General features: G+C 51.7%; 1 protein-coding gene across 2 annotated transcripts in view; it reads right to left on the bottom strand.

Annotated features, from left to right (window-relative positions):
* SHISA6 (shisa family member 6) overlaps window positions 1–18073 on the bottom strand; it is a 276947-nt gene that overhangs the window by 71470 nt on the left and 187404 nt on the right. The gene's annotated exons all lie outside the window — the stretch shown is intronic.

Here is an 18073-nt window from a genome sequence, read left to right as displayed (position 1 = left end):
AGAAAAATATGGGGAGGGAGATAGAGGGAGAAGCAGACTCCCCGCTGAGCAGGGACCCTGATGCAGGACTTGATCCTGAGCAGACCCAGGACCCAGGACCCTGAGATCATGACCTGAGCAGAAGGCAGATGCCCAACGGACGGAGCCCCCCAGGTGCCCCTGACCGCGCTGTCCTTTGTTAGTTACCCTAATCACGCTCCCTTTCTTCGGGAGCCCAGTGCCACTTGCTTCCTGCTGGGAGACAGGAGCATGAGGTAGCACTGCAGATTTTGTCAGGGCAAAACAGATACCCATGCTCTGCCCCACACCCCATGCCCCATTCCTCAAATGCCAAGTTGTGACGTCAGTGCTTAATGAATGGCATCACTGTCTCCCCCAACATCTGCCTTGTTACTCATTTTCATCTCGTTTCTCTTGCTGTTGCTGGGGACTGAGGTGGGGATGCCCAAAACTCTGGAAGGCTGGACCATGGCTAGTCCCAAGGCGCGTGGGTCATAATCCTTTTGGAAGAGAAGCCAAGCCCAAGGGGTGGGAGGTGGTCTCTGAGTCCCCTTACGGGCGACATGCTTCCTAAGTAAGTGGACGGTGAAGATCTTGTGGTTTTCTGCTCATCCTCTGGGGACTGAGGTCTGCAAGGAACCCTCCCAAGGGACGCCCCTGCCTCCGACTTACACTGGGAGCTCATCATCCACCACTTGGAAGACAGGACTTTTAGCATAGAGTGGAGAGGTGCTCTGAGGTGGCCCAGCTGGGTGCAAAGGGGTGTCGCCCACAGTCAGTGGCATGACAGCCCCAGGGGGAGGGCGGCCAGAGCCAGAAGGTCTCGATCTGGAGCCCGAGCTCTGCCGGGCCACTGGGGACAGAGGAGGGTAGAGCTCTGGAGAGTCTAAGGACACCTCCAGGGAGGCCCGTTTGAGCAGGTGGACCCTACCCAAGGGTGGAGGGACACCCTCAATGCCTGATCTGGTTTCTTCCTTCCTGGCAGGGGGAGGGAGGCTATTAGTTTCCTGAAGCTGCTGTAACAAATGAGCAACACCTCAGGTGCTTCCAACAACATCAACTTATTACCTTATAGTTCTGGAGGTCAGAAGTCTGAAATAGGTCTCTCTGGACTAAAATCAAGGAATTACAGGGCTGTGTTCCTTCCGGAGGCTCTAGGGGAGAGTCTGTCCTCTGGCCCTAAGAAACTGCCTCTGTTTTTGGCATGCACAGGTTTCAAGGAGTAGGACGTGGATATCCCCAGGACCATTATTCTGCCTACCACAGGGGGCTCATTCGGCCTGTGCCGGAAGCTTTCCTCATTCCTGGGGAGAGCACTGGGGCCCAGAGAGGGAGCTTCAGAGGAAATGGCAGAAGCCATAACATCATCAAGAGAGAGTGCTCCCGGGGTCTCAGGAACAGCCTTTCCTGCTCAGGGAGGTTTGGAAAGGAAGGCCATGATGAGTTTGGCCATGATGAGCACGAGTCAGGGCTCGGTGGTGGTGGTGGTGGTGGTGGTGGTGGCGGTGGGGGGGGTGGGCAGTGGCAGAGCTCCACCCCCAGTCCTGACCCCTGACTCCAGAATGTTGGCTCCCCATGTCAAATGCATTCCTAGCCTTAAAACCCAAGCAGGCTCAGGATGGAATCCCAGGGCTGTGGGGCCACAGAAGTCTGGACCTCAGTGGACCCAGGCACAGCCATGCCCCCATGCCCCTGCTATGACACTGAGCAGCGTTCCAGACAGGAGCCTCAGGAAAGCGGTGCGGGGGTGGGGGGCGGGGAGGGGGCCGTCTGTGGTTGCAGCTCCTGGCATCATACTGCCCCTTCTCCTTATAAGAGGACTAACGGGCTTCCAGGTTTGCCTTTTGAGGCTCAGGCTTGGACTGGCCTGACAAATCCAGGCATTATCTGGGCAAGGATCTGGGGAGGACCCTGGGGTAACAGGGCTCCCCCTCTCCTCCTGTGATGAACACGAGCCTGTAGCCCTCCTCGGCTCTCACCACCCTACCAGAACCGGGCGTGGTAACCCACTTTCTCGTATGTGTTTGCACGCACCTTGCATCTCTGTCGATTTGATCCCTGACTTGCGTGGGCCCTGTCAGGGTAGAGCTTGTCCCTCTGTAAGCCAGCCTTAAAGGGACCGCAACAGACAGAGGCCGCCCTGCATTCCAACCATGGGCAGGAGAGAGACCCCACAGTGCCCCCTGTAGACACATTTCAGGAAAGCAAGAACACCAAGGAACAGACAGCCTTCCAAGAGAGAGCCCGCCTGGGGAGCGCGCAGAAAAGGCAGCAACAGAGGGCTGTGAATGGGAGCAGACCGGGGAGCAGAGGGGAAGGGAGTTGTAACCTCCTCTCCCCCGCGTGGCTGAACTGGGAGAATTAAAAACATAAATTAAATAATGCATCTGTTCTCCAAGGTCTCTTCCAGCTTTACAATTTTATGCTTCCATAAGCTTTCCGGGAAAAGAATAAACCAACCACGAATATCAAGGAGCTTTTGGAAGCTTTAAAGGTTTTAGAAGCTGCATCTAACAGGAACGGGGAGGTTTGCTGCACACTTGGGAAGGTCTAGTGGGAAAAGGGAATACGCGGCTCTCCATTATCTGAATGGAGCTTATCGAAGGCAAGCCCTGCTTTTAGGCACTTACACTGTATCTATTCTGCCCAACTAAGCTCTGGAAACACAGAAGCTGTTTTCCTCTTATATCAACAGGAGCTATAACAAGAGGCCGCCTAATCCCTTGCATATCCCCACTCCCCCAAGAAGTGAGGACGAGTTAGGACACAGCGCACAGGCTCCCTCCTCTCTCCCCACTCAGAAACGGGCTGGTCCCCCACAGACTCGGTTCACATTTGGATCCCACAACCACGGGCGGGACAGGGCCCAGTCTTGCCCTACCTTTCTCCACAGCTGCTTTTCACTGTTGTGGGGACAAAGTCACCTGCCATCCTTTTGCCATCTCATGGATAACAGGGGGACCTGAGAAGCCTTTGAGGACCGTGGCAGTGAAAATTAGAAGCTATCTTTAAGATCCACAGACTGGGGGAGGGGCGGTCTGTATTTGAAGTCAGACATCTGTGTGTGTGTGTGTGTGTGTGTGTGTGTGTGTGTGACCCTCTGAGGGCAGAGACCATCCCTATCTTGCTTATTACAACCCTGAGGCCAAGAGCAGCACTTGCACGTATTAGATGCTCAAGAAAACTGGATGAATGAATGAATTAGGAAGGGAATCAATTTATACCCACAGGAGCTAACTGAACGGCTTGCAAATACATCTAGGCAGTGGTTCCCCCACCCCATCAGATTGCCAACACTGACTAGAAGGAAGACCCAGAAACATGGTCCTTTATTTATCAGGAATTTAGTGACCTTTGCAACATTAAAAAAAAAAAAAAAAAAAAAAGGCCTAGACCTAGGAGGGAGAGATGGGGCGAATGCGTAATTGGCATAAAGGAGTCAAGGGTGAGCAGGAAGGAAGAGGGACAAGCCATGCCTTGGGCGGCAGCCCAGGGGACATGGGGGCCGTGAGGGCACCCCTGTGAAGAGCTATCAGTGGGCAGGAAGTTCCTGGGATCAATCATGTCTGACATCCATTTAGAAACTGTTTCTAACTGGGCGGCTCTGTTGGCTAAGTATCTGCCTTTGGCTCAGGTCACAATCCTGGAGTCCCCAGATCTGGTCCTGCGTCAGGCTCCCTGCTCAGTGGGGAGTCTGCTTCTCCCTCTCCCCCTCCCCCTACTCCTGCACATGCTCTCTCCCTCAAATAAATAAATAAAATATTAAAAAAAAAAAAGAGGAAACCATGTGCTGCTCTCTACTTTTATTTTACCCTCCTAATGCCAAATTTTCAGGAAAAGTGCTTACAAAAGCTTCAGTGCAGCAGCAGGGGTGGGGGGGGAAGGGAAGGGGTGGCAGGAAGGGTTGAGGGGGCACGGGAAGATGGGATGCAGGAACGGATGCAGGGACAAACACATTTCCTGGCAAGCTGCACAGGGACCTTCTAAAGATGCTCACCGCCCCACACCCCGCCCTGGGCACCTGTGAATATGGTACTGCCCTGCATGGCAAGGGATTTGGCATGGGGAGATTATTCTGGGCAGCTGGGGTGGACCGATGAAATCACAGGGTCACTGTTCCTGAGAAGCAGGAAGGTCAGAGTTAGAGAAGGAGACAGCTTACAGGTGTGAGGTCCCAACCCAGGTCATGCAGTCAGCTTCTGGAAGCCAGAATAGCCAGGGGAATGGATTTTCCCCTAGAGCCTCCAAGGGGACTGCTGCCTTGCCAGATCCTTGATTTTAGCCCAGGAAGACCTATCACGGACTTGGAACCCCCAGAACTGTAAGATTAAATGATTTGTGTTGTTTGAAGCCACTAAGTTTGTGGTCATTCATTACAATAGCCATAGGGAACTCATATCACACTTTCCCATAGGGAGCCAGGAGAAGAGAGCCCTTGCAAGAAGACAGGCAGGGGGGTGGGCAGTGGCAGGGTTCTGATGAATATGGAGAATTCTACATGAGGACCCCTGAAAAAGCTAGGACTGAGGGGCATGAGAACTCTCCTCCAACACACAGATCCTGTCCTCTCCATCAGCCAACCCCCCACCCCCACCCCCAGCCGGGATCCCCTGATTGGCAGGTCTGAGGACTGGGCTGTCCAGCAGAAAGGCAGCTCCTGAAATGATAGATCCTCAGGTGGGACCTACATGTGGTCCTACCGTTTGATGGACCAGGTATTGACATCCGGGAAAATGACTTGCCCAAGCTCAAAACTCAAGGACAAAGCAGAGGTCGCATGGGAACCACGGGCTGCTCATTTCCAAGTATGCATCCTTTGCCTGAGACAGGCCCGCCAAGGACTGAGCCCTAGCTCTGGGCTGCCTGACCTCCCACCGGAAGGCAATATCCTCCTGCTGAAATGCTCAGGCAAGTGAGCAGATCTGGAGTGCCTGTGTGGTTCTCTGTGACCACAGAGCCATCCAGTTTCCTCTCCCCACTGGCAACAGACACTTGGGGACCTCACATTGGGTGTGCCTGTGTCTGAATGGGTTGCTTTGGGGCAGGTGGTTCTGGGGCTGTCCCTGTATGCTGCCCACCTCCCCTAAATGACCGTTACAGGCAGAGCTGCCTAACCAGAGGGCACCCTGCAAGGAGTCTGTTCCCCACTTCATCAAGCTCCCTGACCCTACATGGCCTTTTTATCACCCTCTGATTTCTTTCCTGTCCACCATCTCAGACTGGGACCTCTCTGGCCCGGGGATTCGACAGACTTGTGGGGTCTACATCAGCATCCTTGACTCAATGACACTCATGCTCCCCAGAACTCCATTCTGGGGGCAAGTTTTTAAGCCCTGGGTTTGGGGTGGTGGCGGAGGGCATGTTTCTGCCATTAGCAGAATTGAGTTGAGAGTGACAAAACAGCAGGACCATTTGGAAGCTCTCTCTCCTTAGAGGGGAAGGTGTGGAGACCGTGTCTGCATGGGATCCTGGCCAACAGGTGATTGTGGGAAGTGCAGAGACATTGGACGCCTTCGGAAGGTCATGGCTCTGGGACCCAGCGTGAAGCTCAGCATCAGAGCCATGGTCCAGGACTCGGGAAGAGAAGAGAGAGCATGCTGGCTCAGAGGGTGCCTGGGCAGTGGGGCTGAAGGAGGAGAAGCCAGGGTGGGTGTGACTCCAGCATTACAGAGATGTTTCCAGTTCCCCTGGGGGCAGGAAGCTAGGACATCTCAACGGAGAAGATGAAGAAATTGCTGGCCAGGTCCTAGGAAAGGGTTCTGCTTCCTCCCATATGTCATCTTCCTGGTTCCCCCTCAAAATGCCCCTTCCCTCCCTTTAGCCGAAGACCAGGTTCACTCTCCCCTCTACCCCTGAACCAGCACTGCCCGTCCTGGAGGTTGAGAAGACTTCTGGCCCTTAGCTCCTCTACACAATGCAGAAGGCCTGCCAACTAGATCCTGATCTGGGGAAACCAGAAGACATTCCTCGAAAAGTGAGCAATGTGGCTTGTAAATCAGGTCCTTAACTTAGTACAATGTTTTAAAATATGCATTAGGTGCTTATTATGTACAGGAGACAGCAGATAGTAAAAAATGCTTTATGGGGCCTCATCCCTGTCTTCCAGGACCCAATAATCTAATATAGGACATATGCTCTCTATAAGTATATATGAATGCAAACAGCAGCAATACAAGGCTGAAGGCGAGACATAATGAATATTAAAATAATTTAAAAGACAGACACCACGGTGCAGGCTTTCTGTGCTAAGTAAGCCCTGAATGCCTATAGGAGTCGGGCTCTGGCGGGAGAGGGACAGAAGCTGAAGCAGGGAAGGATGCAGTATTAGGAGGACGGTGAGTGGCCCCTGGGCCAGATCCTGTAGGGAGACCAAGCTAGAACAGTTGGAGGTCAATGGTCAAGGCTATGAGAGAAGGTCCGAAGGGTTTAGCCTTTGGGGGGAACGACAGGGACAACCGAAAGAATGTGAGAAACGCAGAAAACATCAAGCAGTGACTTCTTGATTCCTTCCAACAGACAACCTGAGCAACAAGCAAGGTGGGTCTTTGTGGGTTTGTTGGCTTTGCCTGAGGGCAGGATGGGGCCTTCCCCAAGCTTCTGGCTCCCTTCTCCAGGGAACACACTGTGACCAGGGGGAGCTGCCACACCTTTCCTGAGTGACAAGACTGGAAGACCACTCTGGCAGGACGGGAAATAGATTCTCCTGTCTTCTTGCCCCCAGATCTGTAGGAAACACGTTCTCTCCAGTGATGGGCTAGGGCCTAGGTGGCTGTGGGCGTTGGTTTAATCATGATATTAATGATGACAGTTCCTCCAAATAGGAGGAAAACCCCCGTAAAATCTATAGATCACATGGTTTCTAGTGTGTTATAAATTTAAACAAAACGCACAGCATGATCTTAAATTGAATCACTTTCCCCCAAATGCCCTATAGGTGTCTGACACGTATTTATAGAATGGACAAGCAGAAGACTTTCCCCATTATATCAGGCCCAAAATGCATAAGGCTATGTCCATCAAAAAGAGAGTCCATGAGGCTTAATGTCCATCAAAAGGAGAGAGGCCAAATAAATGATGGCACATTTGTATCATGAAGTATTAAAACAAGAACATGACAGATCTGAGTGAGCTGATCAAAAACATTCTCCATGACACAGGATCAAGTGAAGTAAGTTCCAGATCAGTACAGAAAGCATGGTCTTGCTTTCGTACAAAAAAATAGGTGTGTAGGGGTGCCTGGGGGCTCAGTCGGTTTAGCATTCAACTCTTGGTCTCAGCTCAGGTCTTGATCTCAGGGTGGTGAGTTCAAGCCCCACACTGAGCTCCACGCTGGGTGTGGAGCCGACTTAAAAAAAACACAAAACACGATATGTGTGTGTATATACGTGTAGTTATGGAAGAAGCAACAGCAAAAGGCTGGAAAAGATTCTGTGAATGACACCCAAGTCATGGACGGTGGGCTTGGAGAAGAGAACACCATTCTTACACTTTTTTGTGATCATCATAAGTAGTGGGATTTGAGGCAACCTTGTTTTCTTTATGTTCTGCTGTGTTTTTTTTTTCCCCCCAAATAAAACCCTTTTAAAAGGTTCATGAAGAGTTGGTGCTATTTAAAGGAGTCATTTAGTGGAGTGAAAACACTCAAGAGAGTGTTTGCTATATGCTTGCTATTTGCCAAGGTGACCGTGGGCTGCCCTGGTCGGGACACTGCTCCTGAACGATCCCTTGGGAAAAGGCAATGATTGTGTTTAGGTTTTCCGTAGGGCAGATTTTCAAATCATGGGTATGTGGTGTGATGATTTGTAGTGACGGCCTGCTCTATAAGAACAACATCTGAACATACTTTTATTCTTTACCCTACCTCGAGTGTGCCCTACTGGTGTTTCCTCACAAGTCAAAAACTTGGTTGCATGAATTATCATGAGGTTTTCTTAATGGGAAAGTGAGCTTTAGTGGAGTACATGACCTAAAGTTGAAGATCTCTTAATCTTCCTTCCTCCCTTCTTTCCATCCATCCATCCATGCATCCATCAATCCATCCATCCACCTGCCCATACATTCATCCATCCTTCCAATCTTTCCATCCACCCACCAAATTAGCAAACATTTATGGAACGCATACAGGGCAGTCTGTTGGGAACAAGGCATAATACGAAAGAGTATCAGACAATTCTCAAGGAACTCAAGACTAGCCCCCTGCCACGGTGATGCAGCTCTTAGGCTGGATGGGTTGAGGATCACTGTTATGGAGTAGAGGAAGACCATTCATCCCACCAGAACACTTGGGGGGAGGGAACCCAGGAGAGTCCACACAGAACCTCTGAGACTGGGGCCTGGGAAGCCCAGGGTGGTGGGAGCCTGTGTATCTGGGTGGGAGATTCTACTTTGATCTTATTAAGGAGTCTGAATAAAGCCTTCCTTGTTCAGCTGGGAGGTTGATGTCTTGCAATAATGGTGTGGCTGTGCTTTTGTGGGAGACCCAAGCCGAGAGCACTGGCGAGGCTGCTTGGGCAGGGAGATTCTGCTGGAGCTGGGGAGGTGGTGGTGGGCAGTGAAGTGTAGTGCCCAGAGGCTCTCTCCAATGGGTTACATAGGCCTCTCAGGCATGAGTCCCCCATAGGCCTGGGCTTGAGGATCCAAGAGGAAGAATGGGAGTCACTAGTGGCCCGAGGGTCATGGCTTCTGCCTCCCTCTCTCTGAAGCCAGGACATTCTCAGACACAGATACTGCGGGTTGTGCCTCAGTATCCAGGAAAGGCAACTGTGGTACCAAGGTTAGTGTACGGGATCTGGCACCAAAGACGTGAGTTCAAACCCTGCCTCCACCACTTAGCGACCTCACTGGCATAGCATGCAACTCAACCCGTATAAGCCTCTGCTTTCCTGTAAGTAGGACAAGTGATCGTGAGGATTAAAGGAGAAAACCCTGGGGCAGCACCTGGCATGGGTGTTTTGTATTTATTTTGGTGTGTGTTTAGGCTACTGGGTGAGGCTTTTTTCCAGTTCCAGATCGCCATTAGCTCTGGAGCAGTGGGGCACGCTGCAGTTTGGGGGTCAGACTGGTCTGAGAACTCCCCAAGCTCCTAGCAGGTAGCCTGTCCTTCCTAGATGAGCTTTTACCTCCTCTTCTCAGCAACTAGGCTTCTGGAGCAGCAGCCCTGAAGCAGGACCCACTTTGTCCTTGAGGGGGCATCTGTCGTGTCTGGAGACATTTATGATGGTCATAAGTTGGGGAGAGGATGCTACTGGCCTCTCGTGGGTGAAGGCCAGGCATGCTGCTAACTCTCCTATAATGCACAGGACAGCCCCCCTTCCCCCGACCAAGAGTTATCCCTCCCCAAAACGTCCATAGTGCCGAGGTTGAGAAACCCCATTCTTGAGTCAAGAATGAGGATGCTGATGTCCAGGCGGAGAAAATGTGATACACTAAGGTCGAATTGCGTTGTTGATGTTAACAGCACCCTTCCTGGGACCTGAACTGGGGACAAGCATTATTTTAAAAGATTTTATTTATTTGAGAAGAGGAGAGAGAGCGAGCAGAGGGGGAGAGCAGAGGGGAAGGGAGAAGCATACCCCCTGCTGAGCAGAGAGCCTGATGCGGGCGGGACTCAATCCCAAGACCCTGGGATCATGACCAAAGGCGAAGGCGGACACCCAACTGACTGAACCACCCAGGCGTCCCTGGGGGACAAGCATTTTTCATAGTGATCATAATGATGAATCTAATGACGATATCGAAAACAACTGACCCCTGGCATCTTCTTTCCCCATTTCAAAAACAGCACGATCAGCCAGGTCCGAACCTGGAACCGTGGAAGTTCGCAGTGGTGTTCCTCTGCTCCCCTCCTCCGTGGCCCTACTCCACTGCTGGTCCTGGCACTCTGAAGTACCCCATGATTCCACCTGCTGCCCAAGGCACCCACTCAATCTCAATCTCACCATCCAGCCGCCTCCCAGTTGATGGCTTGTTCTGCTCCCCGTCTCGCTGCCCTGAAATGCAGTCCCCATAGAGCTGCCAAAGTGATCTTTCAAAAAACATCACTTTAATTCACCTTATGCCCCCCGATTCAAACTCTCCTGCCGCCCCTTGGGATAAAATCTAAATTCCTTGATGGCCCTTCCTTGGAGTTTTGTTCCTAGAATGAATCATGTTCTCCTCTCCTTGGAGCCATTGCACTTCTCTTTCTATCTGTGTAGATGGCCTCTCCTGGGCCTCCCTCAGGCTTCCAACTCTTTTCCTCTTGGAAAAGCCAACCCTGATCTCTCCAAAGAGGTCCACCTTATTCTCCTGCACACATCCCTGTTCATTCTGTCACTACATTTACACAATGTGTAATTCACAAATCATTTTGTTGACTTAGCCTGTATCAGTACTGAACAAGGGCATGACCCAGGTATCCCACATGCACTGCCGTATCCACAGCATCTAGAACAACCCCTATTCCCGGCAGGTGTTCCACAAATACTTGTCCAATGAATGAGTCCGGCGTTGTAGTTGACAAACCACTATGAGGCCTATTTGTTATCTCTGGAAGGTAGGAAGTCAACGGAAGCTCCTAATGGAGAGTCCATTAGCCTTGATACTGGTGGTGGCCATAGAGTAGACACTACTAACATCACCCACTGGTAGCCACTCCATCCAGGTTCGGGAATGGTAGAGCTGGGGGCAGGGCATGGCTCAATGCTTGCCTGATCCATTCCCAGTGGCCACACACACTTGGTAGGCAGCTGGGTTAAAACTGGAATTTGCGATCTTAGAACACAGAGAGACCTCTTGGGCCATGGGGGGAAGAAGCCCCCTACCTTAGAACACCTCCTAACTGGATAAGCCATTCACCCTCCAGGGCATGTTTTGCAGAGCAGAGATTCACAAGAACTCTGCCCTGCCCCCACTCAGGGCAGAACAAGAAAGGAGTGGAAGGAGGAATGGGCAAGCTGGGGCCTCTGTTCCCTCTCCCTTTGCCCTTTTTCTCTAAACTTATTGGTCTTTTTTATCTCCTTAATATCACTTTGCCTGGAATATTTTTGCATCTTCCTAAGGCTCATTAATTTCCAATTGTCCACCAACATCCACCCAACTGTAAACCGTGTCCTTATTTTCCCTTTTGGTTGTAGAGTTGTGTTAACTCAGCTTTATTATCTTCCGTATTCTTGAAGCTTGGGCATCTGTGGCTCAGCTGACCAGGGAGGAGTTACTGCCCCTCTCAGGCGTAGCTAATTCCTAGAGAGAGCCAATGACTTGCAAGTCTTTCATATGCAAGCGACCAATCCAGAGCCCCTCTCTTCCCATCTTCTCTGGGGGTCTCCTAGACTCCAGACCACAATCTACCTGCCTTCATTGTTCAAGGACCAGAAACCAGGCAACTGAGAGTCAGAGCCCACTGGGATTACTCAAACCAACCAATCCTAAATCTGCATACCCTGCCTTACCTTTCCTACTGAAACTATGATAAAGAATCTCAACCATGCCCCCCTGTCTCCACTGACACTGCCTCCTGATGGACCCTGGTGCTTCCCCTATGGCCTCGCATGGCATAGACCCCTGTGAGTATAAAGACTTCTTCCTTCACCACAGACATTTCCATATCTAGACATCTTACTACCTATTCCTACCTACAAGACAAATCCTAAGTAAATTCTAAAACAAGAGTGTTTTCTACTGAACTATATATCACAAGATGATTTTTCCTGTCTCATAAGTATTTCTACCATTAGCAGATTCAACAGACACTTTTTGGGTATACTAACAGTGCCTGAGGAAGACAGAAACCGTTAGTCATTCAGGAATTAACTGATAAAACTCTATGCTGCATACAGAAGTCCCTCTACGTTGCAAGCACTCTTGTTACCCCAGTGAAAATCCATTAATTATGGCTTTCCGTCAACCACTGGCTGATTTAGAGATAGTCAGGGGCTCGTCAGCTCTCCATGGACCATGGCAGGACCCATGTCAAGGATGGGGGCTTGGCCTCGAGCAAGACTAGATGTCCGGGGGAGGGGAGCGTCTCTCTGGACCTGCTTCCTCACACACCTTGGAGTCCTGGATCCACTGCCAAGGGATACATGCAAAAGCTCATCCCTCTGTCTCAGCCCCAGATACAAGAGTTGTTGGCTTTCTCCACTAGACTTGGCACCATCATTTTGACCAAGAAAATCAGATTAGAGGAGCTGCTTTTGGGAGAGGGTCCCGGAGTGTAAGGGTCCTGACTGCCAGGCAGTGGAAAAGTTCTTCCTTAATACGTCTGGACAAAATCCCTTGTGCAGCCGTTGGAGCTCTTCGTTTCCCGTTCAGACCTGACTGAGCTGGGCATCACCATCCTTCTTGCAGAAAATGTCCACAGACTTGCACGTTGTTATTTGTTCCTTTCCACAATATATCAAACAGATGGCTCATCCTCTCCTCCCGGGTCCTATTTTCTGGCCTTTAATCATGTTTGTTGCTTAATGTTGGCCAGTGCACCCGACAGCCGTTTGTCTGAGACCCGCACGGCCGGGGCGGGCTGCGGTCCCTCTTGAACTCGTCCGGGTTCTGGGGTCTGATGAGCAATCGCTCCCATCAGCAGACTGGATATTAAACAGCTGGGGCTCTCTGCAGCCGTTCTGGGGACTGGCCCAGAAGACGAGGAAGCAATTTCAGAGACAAGAAACAATGGCTCTGAAGACTCCATCCAGTTCCTTCAGTGCGTTCTGTGGCTAAAGGCGGGCGGGCAGACAACAGAGGGAAGGAGCTGGGCTCTGTGTCTCATCTCCAGACTCTGCTGTTCCCATTCTGTCCACTCACATCCCCAGCTCATGCAACTGGGGCCCATCCCCCAGACTGGGGTGTGTGGACCCTACGACAAGTCCCCTTCTCTGACCCCTGCCTCCTGAGTTGCACAGAAAAGAACACACAGGTTGAGTCCAGGAAGGAGAGGACCTTCATGCTGTTATTCACTAAGCATTTACCCAACATCAACCATGCCTCAAGCACTGTGCTGCCCACAGGGGTAAATGTGAAGGTGAGTGAGATCCATGTCCCACTCGCCAGCCCACCCTTTTGGAAGTGATGTCTAGAAGGCGAGTCCGCACATGCTCATAACCCCTGATGATCCCGGGAATACCGGGAGAAAGGCAGTTAAGAGGAGGGACACACTGCTAATATTCAGGAGGCAGTCCGGAGCAATACAAGATTAATTCTGTGTAGGAGGGCAGGGGAAGGCTCCGTGACGGATGAGCATTTGGAATTCGTCCTGTATTCACAGTGTCTTTCATGCCGTGACTCCTGCTGAATTCCCACAACAACCCATCCAGGCAGGCGGGATGATGCCCATCTGTCAAGTAGAATGTCGGGGCTCAGAGAAGTTGAGGAGCCCATTGAGGGCTACCCAGAGGGTAGGTGGTGGGTCTGCACGGAGCGAGCCTAGATAAATCGAGGAGCAACGTTGTGCCATCTGGTTTCCTGGAGAGCTGGATGGTTCCATTCCCTAGTAGATGACCAGTTGGTAGAAGCCCATGATGGTAGGAGTGCCGGCTGGGTGGTGGACTCCTGATTTCAGCTCAGGTCATGATCTCAGGGTCGTAGGACAGAGACGCAAGTCAAGCTCCACACTTTACTAGGAGTCTGCTTAAGGATTCTCTCTCTCCCTCATTCTTTCTCTTTCTTTCTCTTCCTTCCTTCCTCCCTCCCTCCCTTAAAAGATTTTATTTATTTATCTGACAGAGAGAGACACAGCGAGAGAGGGAACGCAAGCAGGAGGAGTGGGAGAGGGAGAAGCAGGCTTCCTGCTGAGCAGGGAGCCCCATGCGGGGCTCAATCCCAGGACCCTGGGATCACGACCTGAGCCGAAGGCAGACACCTAACAACTGAGCCACCCAGGCGCCCCTCCCTCTCTCTTTCTAAGAAATAAATCTTAAAAAAAGAGAGAGAAAAACCACAAAGGTGGTTTCAGCACTGAACAAGAGGACCTGGCCCAGACGGAGGGTTGGCAGAGGGGCTCCTCGTCCTGGCCGCCGTGACTGTCTGTGTCCCTGGTGCGGCATCCTCTGGGAGCACAGATCTTTCCAGCACACGGCCTCATCCATCCTTGTTAGCACACGGCCGGCTTCGCTCAACGGGGAGGCTACAGGAATAACAGCTCCTCCTCCAGCGTCTGTTTCTGTGGGGTTCAGAGCTCACTCGCAGGCCGTTCGTATGTCTTTATTCCCAGGCAGAGGAGGGAGAGCAAAGAACCTGTGATGAGGGGAGGGTTGGGGCGGGGGGTATCCACCCCAGGCCCCCCACTGCACTTAGCAAAGCCAACTCCCTCTCGCCATTGCACCTATGGACCAACAGCACAGGGAAGGCATGTTCTCCATCTTACAGACCAGACAGCTGAAGGCCTGAGAAAGTTCTGGTATGACCCAGGAGATGCTCACTGGTTTGACTCAAGACTTGCAAAGAATTTATGACACTTCTTCACACATGCTACTTGCTCAATGAATGCCTTGTTGTGTGCTGAGCATGTTGCTCTGGTCTGCATGGGTCGGGGTATAACTCAGAAAAGTCTCTTCTGGAAGACCCCCTGGGGTGGGGCATGGGGCTAAGGCAGGAGTGCCCAGTGGGATTAGTAGCACGGGGCAGGGGGGTGGGGGTGGGGGAGTGTGTGGCCAAGAGTTGAGTGACAGGGACAGCACGGGGCGGGGGGGGGGGGGGGGGGGGGGAACAGCTGCCACAGCCGGGAAGGCTGCATGCATTACAAAGACTGCATACAGAAGGGGGTGGGGGGTGGGGGGGGTAGAAGACAGGGCCTTATGGAGATTTTTGGCATAATAAATATTCAGTTGGTCACCATGAATATTCAATTAGGCAGAGATCTGCAGAGAGGCCCCTGAGGGAGCTGGGACTGACAGGGGGACTGATTTCTTCTAAGAATCACCCAACACCGAGGGGACATATGCCACAGAGGAGCCCTGGACAGGATCGTAGGTGGAGGCCAAGCGCTAGAAGCTTCGAGGCAGAGACGTGGGTGACTGACAGCCGGCAGGAGCCCAGGGTCCACTAGAAAGATCCGACAGCTCAACGGCCAGGACACACAGTGGAATTTGGGTCTTATTATTTCCATTTGTTGGCGACTCTCTACGGTCTGCTCTCCTGCTTGGCAGATGGTTATAAAATCACAGAGATAGAGCACCGGAGATGACGTTAAAGACACCCCCTGGCCCCGGCCGTCATGAATGGCCAGTGAGAGATGTGACCGTGGCAGAGGGGCCCGAAAGTTCCAGCTCTTAGCTCACTTCCCACAGCACGTCCTCCAGGCGATTTGCTCCGATGACCAGCTTCCCAGAACAATTCTGTCAGAGGACACACGACTCTGTGGCTGTGAAATAAAATGGGTGAGACCAGCTCTCTCGTCCACTCATCATTTTGTGGACGTGGGCGCCAGGAGCCAGAAAAGGGTGACAGTCTTGTCTGAGTTCATGGCGGAATCCGGGCTGAGACTGAGTTCTGCTCACTGCTGTCTGTGAGGAGGGTGTTCACAGGGCCACAGCCGGCTCCTGTGGTGCCCGTAGGTGAATCAGAAACAGGGGGGCTCCTCTGGGGGTTCCCAGCCCCAGTGAGCAGCTGTCCACTGACAGATGCCTCTGTGGGTGGCCCTGAGTGATGACACCCTAGTCTGACGTGGCCCATGATGCCATGTACATACCCTCTTTCCTCCTTCTAGGGGTTCTGTCTCCCACTCATCCAGTTTTTCAATAATGTGCATTGAGTAAATGCCTCCTGCATGTACAATGGCACCTTCCTGACTGGTGTAGAAAAGACTACACTGGTGGGGCGCCGGGGCAGGGGGCGGTTCCGTCAGTTAACCATCTGCCTTCAGCTCTGGTCATGATCTCAGGGTACCTGGGATGGAGCCCTGCTCAGCGGGGAGCCTGCTTTCTCCATCGCCCTCTGCCCCTCCCTCACTTCATACACGCTGGTCACACACTCTCTCTCTCAAATAAACAAATAAAATCTTTAAAAAAAATTAAGAGTAATTGAAAAAAGAATACCACCAGAAAGGTGAAGTGATGGGTCTATGTTGACGAAGGGCTTTCGGACAGAGCCAGTTTGAAATGGCTAGCACGTGGGGAAGAGACTGGGGGAGGTCAGTGGAGGGGGGCGGAGAGCGAGGAAGACACTTCTGAGACAACCTGCTCGTCTGTGTTTGGATCTCTCCGTCACACGACAGTCCTCCTCGCTCAGGAGGAGACAACGGGGTGAGCGCCAAGACACAGGGGACCTGCAGAATATCTTCGAAGGATGTTTAGTGTGTTGGGATCAGAGGAACTCCGTAGAGCTTTCTGATGACAAAAAGGGTCCTCGAGCGGTCCCTGTCAGAGACACACACAGAACCCCGTGCCCTGCTTCGGAAGTACCCCCTTAAGAACAGAATGGGAGCCCCCTTTTGTGGTTTCCGTGGAGGGTGGGGGCGAGAACTTCTGGGCTGTTCTCAGAGCAAGCTGTGAAAGGTCTGTGCTCTGTCCCCCAGGAGGAATGCCGTTCGGCACGATGCGTATGCTGGAGCACGCACTTTCCTACGTGCAGACTCGGTGCATGTTTGCCTGAGGAATGAAGACATTCAGTCTCCTTAGGAAGGTGGGGGCTCCTTTCTCACAAAAGCTCGCTCATCTCATTACCACTTTTTCAGCGGATACTTTCGGCACGTTTACGGTGCGCGGGGCACCGCTCAGGGGCTTTTTAGATGCGTGGGCTCATTTGGTTCTAATCCTATGAACACTGTCATCCCATATGGAACGTCCACAAGCTCCCCCGTCTTCATTTTTTAATGAAGTCACCAGTACAGGCTGTCATCCGTGCATTTATTCCTGCATCTGCTCCCTGAATGGTCTTAAAACGCCTACTAGGTGCCAGGAACTGTCGCAGGTACTAGCGAGAGCCCAGATGAGATCCCCGCTTTAAAGGGATGCCTGGATTAGTCAGAAAGACACACATCACAAACGGGTGAACTACTTTTTAGGAAGAAAGAGTTAATATAACAAAAAGAACTAATTATGGAATCAATTTTTAAAAATAGAAATATTTTTATAATTAACATAACACTAACCAGTTCACTGGGTAAGTGCCACGATGGCCACAGAAGGTATTGTCATTTCAGCTACGGTGCTAACGAGCTCATGATACACTCAGGGCCCCAGAGAGGAGCTTTGCACACAGCGGGCAGCGTGTCCACTGGCACTCAGCTCGTCTGGAGCTCTGAGAAGGCCAGCTGACTGCAACAGAGGAAGTGTGTGGGGGAGAGGGAAGATGGCAGAGGTGTAGGTGGGGATGAGACGACCAGCATCTCTGAAGACCAAGTGCAACGGGCCACTGATGGGGGTCTTCAGCTAGGGAGTCACCTGATCAGATAAATGTCTTCATGGGTCACTTTGGTTGCTCTGTAGGGAATGGGTGGGTAGGGGGAGATAGAGCAAGGATGTGGGAGAGGAGTGGGCAGCTTTGTGAGGCGTAACAATGGCTTCTGTCAAAGTGGTGGCAGCAACCCTCAGAAGCTGCAGTGTGGAGTGGAAGACTACAGAGAGAGTGAGTGTGGGAAGTTACGGAAGAGACAGATGAAGAGTGATTTCTAGGTTTTGGCTTTAAACATTGAATGGATGGCCACCCCCAGGGAAAACAGGTTGGCTTATTAGTTTATACCAGCCAATATAAGTCACTGCTTTGACTTAGGAAATTAAACAGAAGTATACCAGATGACCAGAGAAATCTTGCTCCTAGGTATTTATCCGAGAGAAATGAAAACTTCTGTCTAAACAAGAGCTCGAAGCCTAAATGTGCTTCAGCGGACAAGTCAGCCCCAACACACCGAGGTACCCTCCGAATTCTCAAGCCCTGGCAGCCACCGATCTGCTCTCTGTCCCTGCAGTCTGACTTTTTCCAGAATGTTCTATGAGTGGAATCGTTAAGTCTGGACCTTTGGAGCCCGGCTTCTCTCTCCCTGCCAAATGCCTTCGAGAGTCATCCTGGCTGTGCTGTGCCTGCCTCATCGCTCCCTCTTCATCGTGGAGTACTTTTCCAGCGACACTTCCACCAAAAGCCAATTTTAATGCATGTACATTTA

The sequence above is a fragment of the Mustela erminea genome, chromosome 18, assembly GCF_009829155.1.
Source record: "Mustela erminea isolate mMusErm1 chromosome 18, mMusErm1.Pri, whole genome shotgun sequence".
Taxonomy (NCBI): Eukaryota; Metazoa; Chordata; class Mammalia; order Carnivora; family Mustelidae; genus Mustela; species Mustela erminea.
This window is presented reverse-complemented; position numbering and strand designations above follow the sequence as displayed.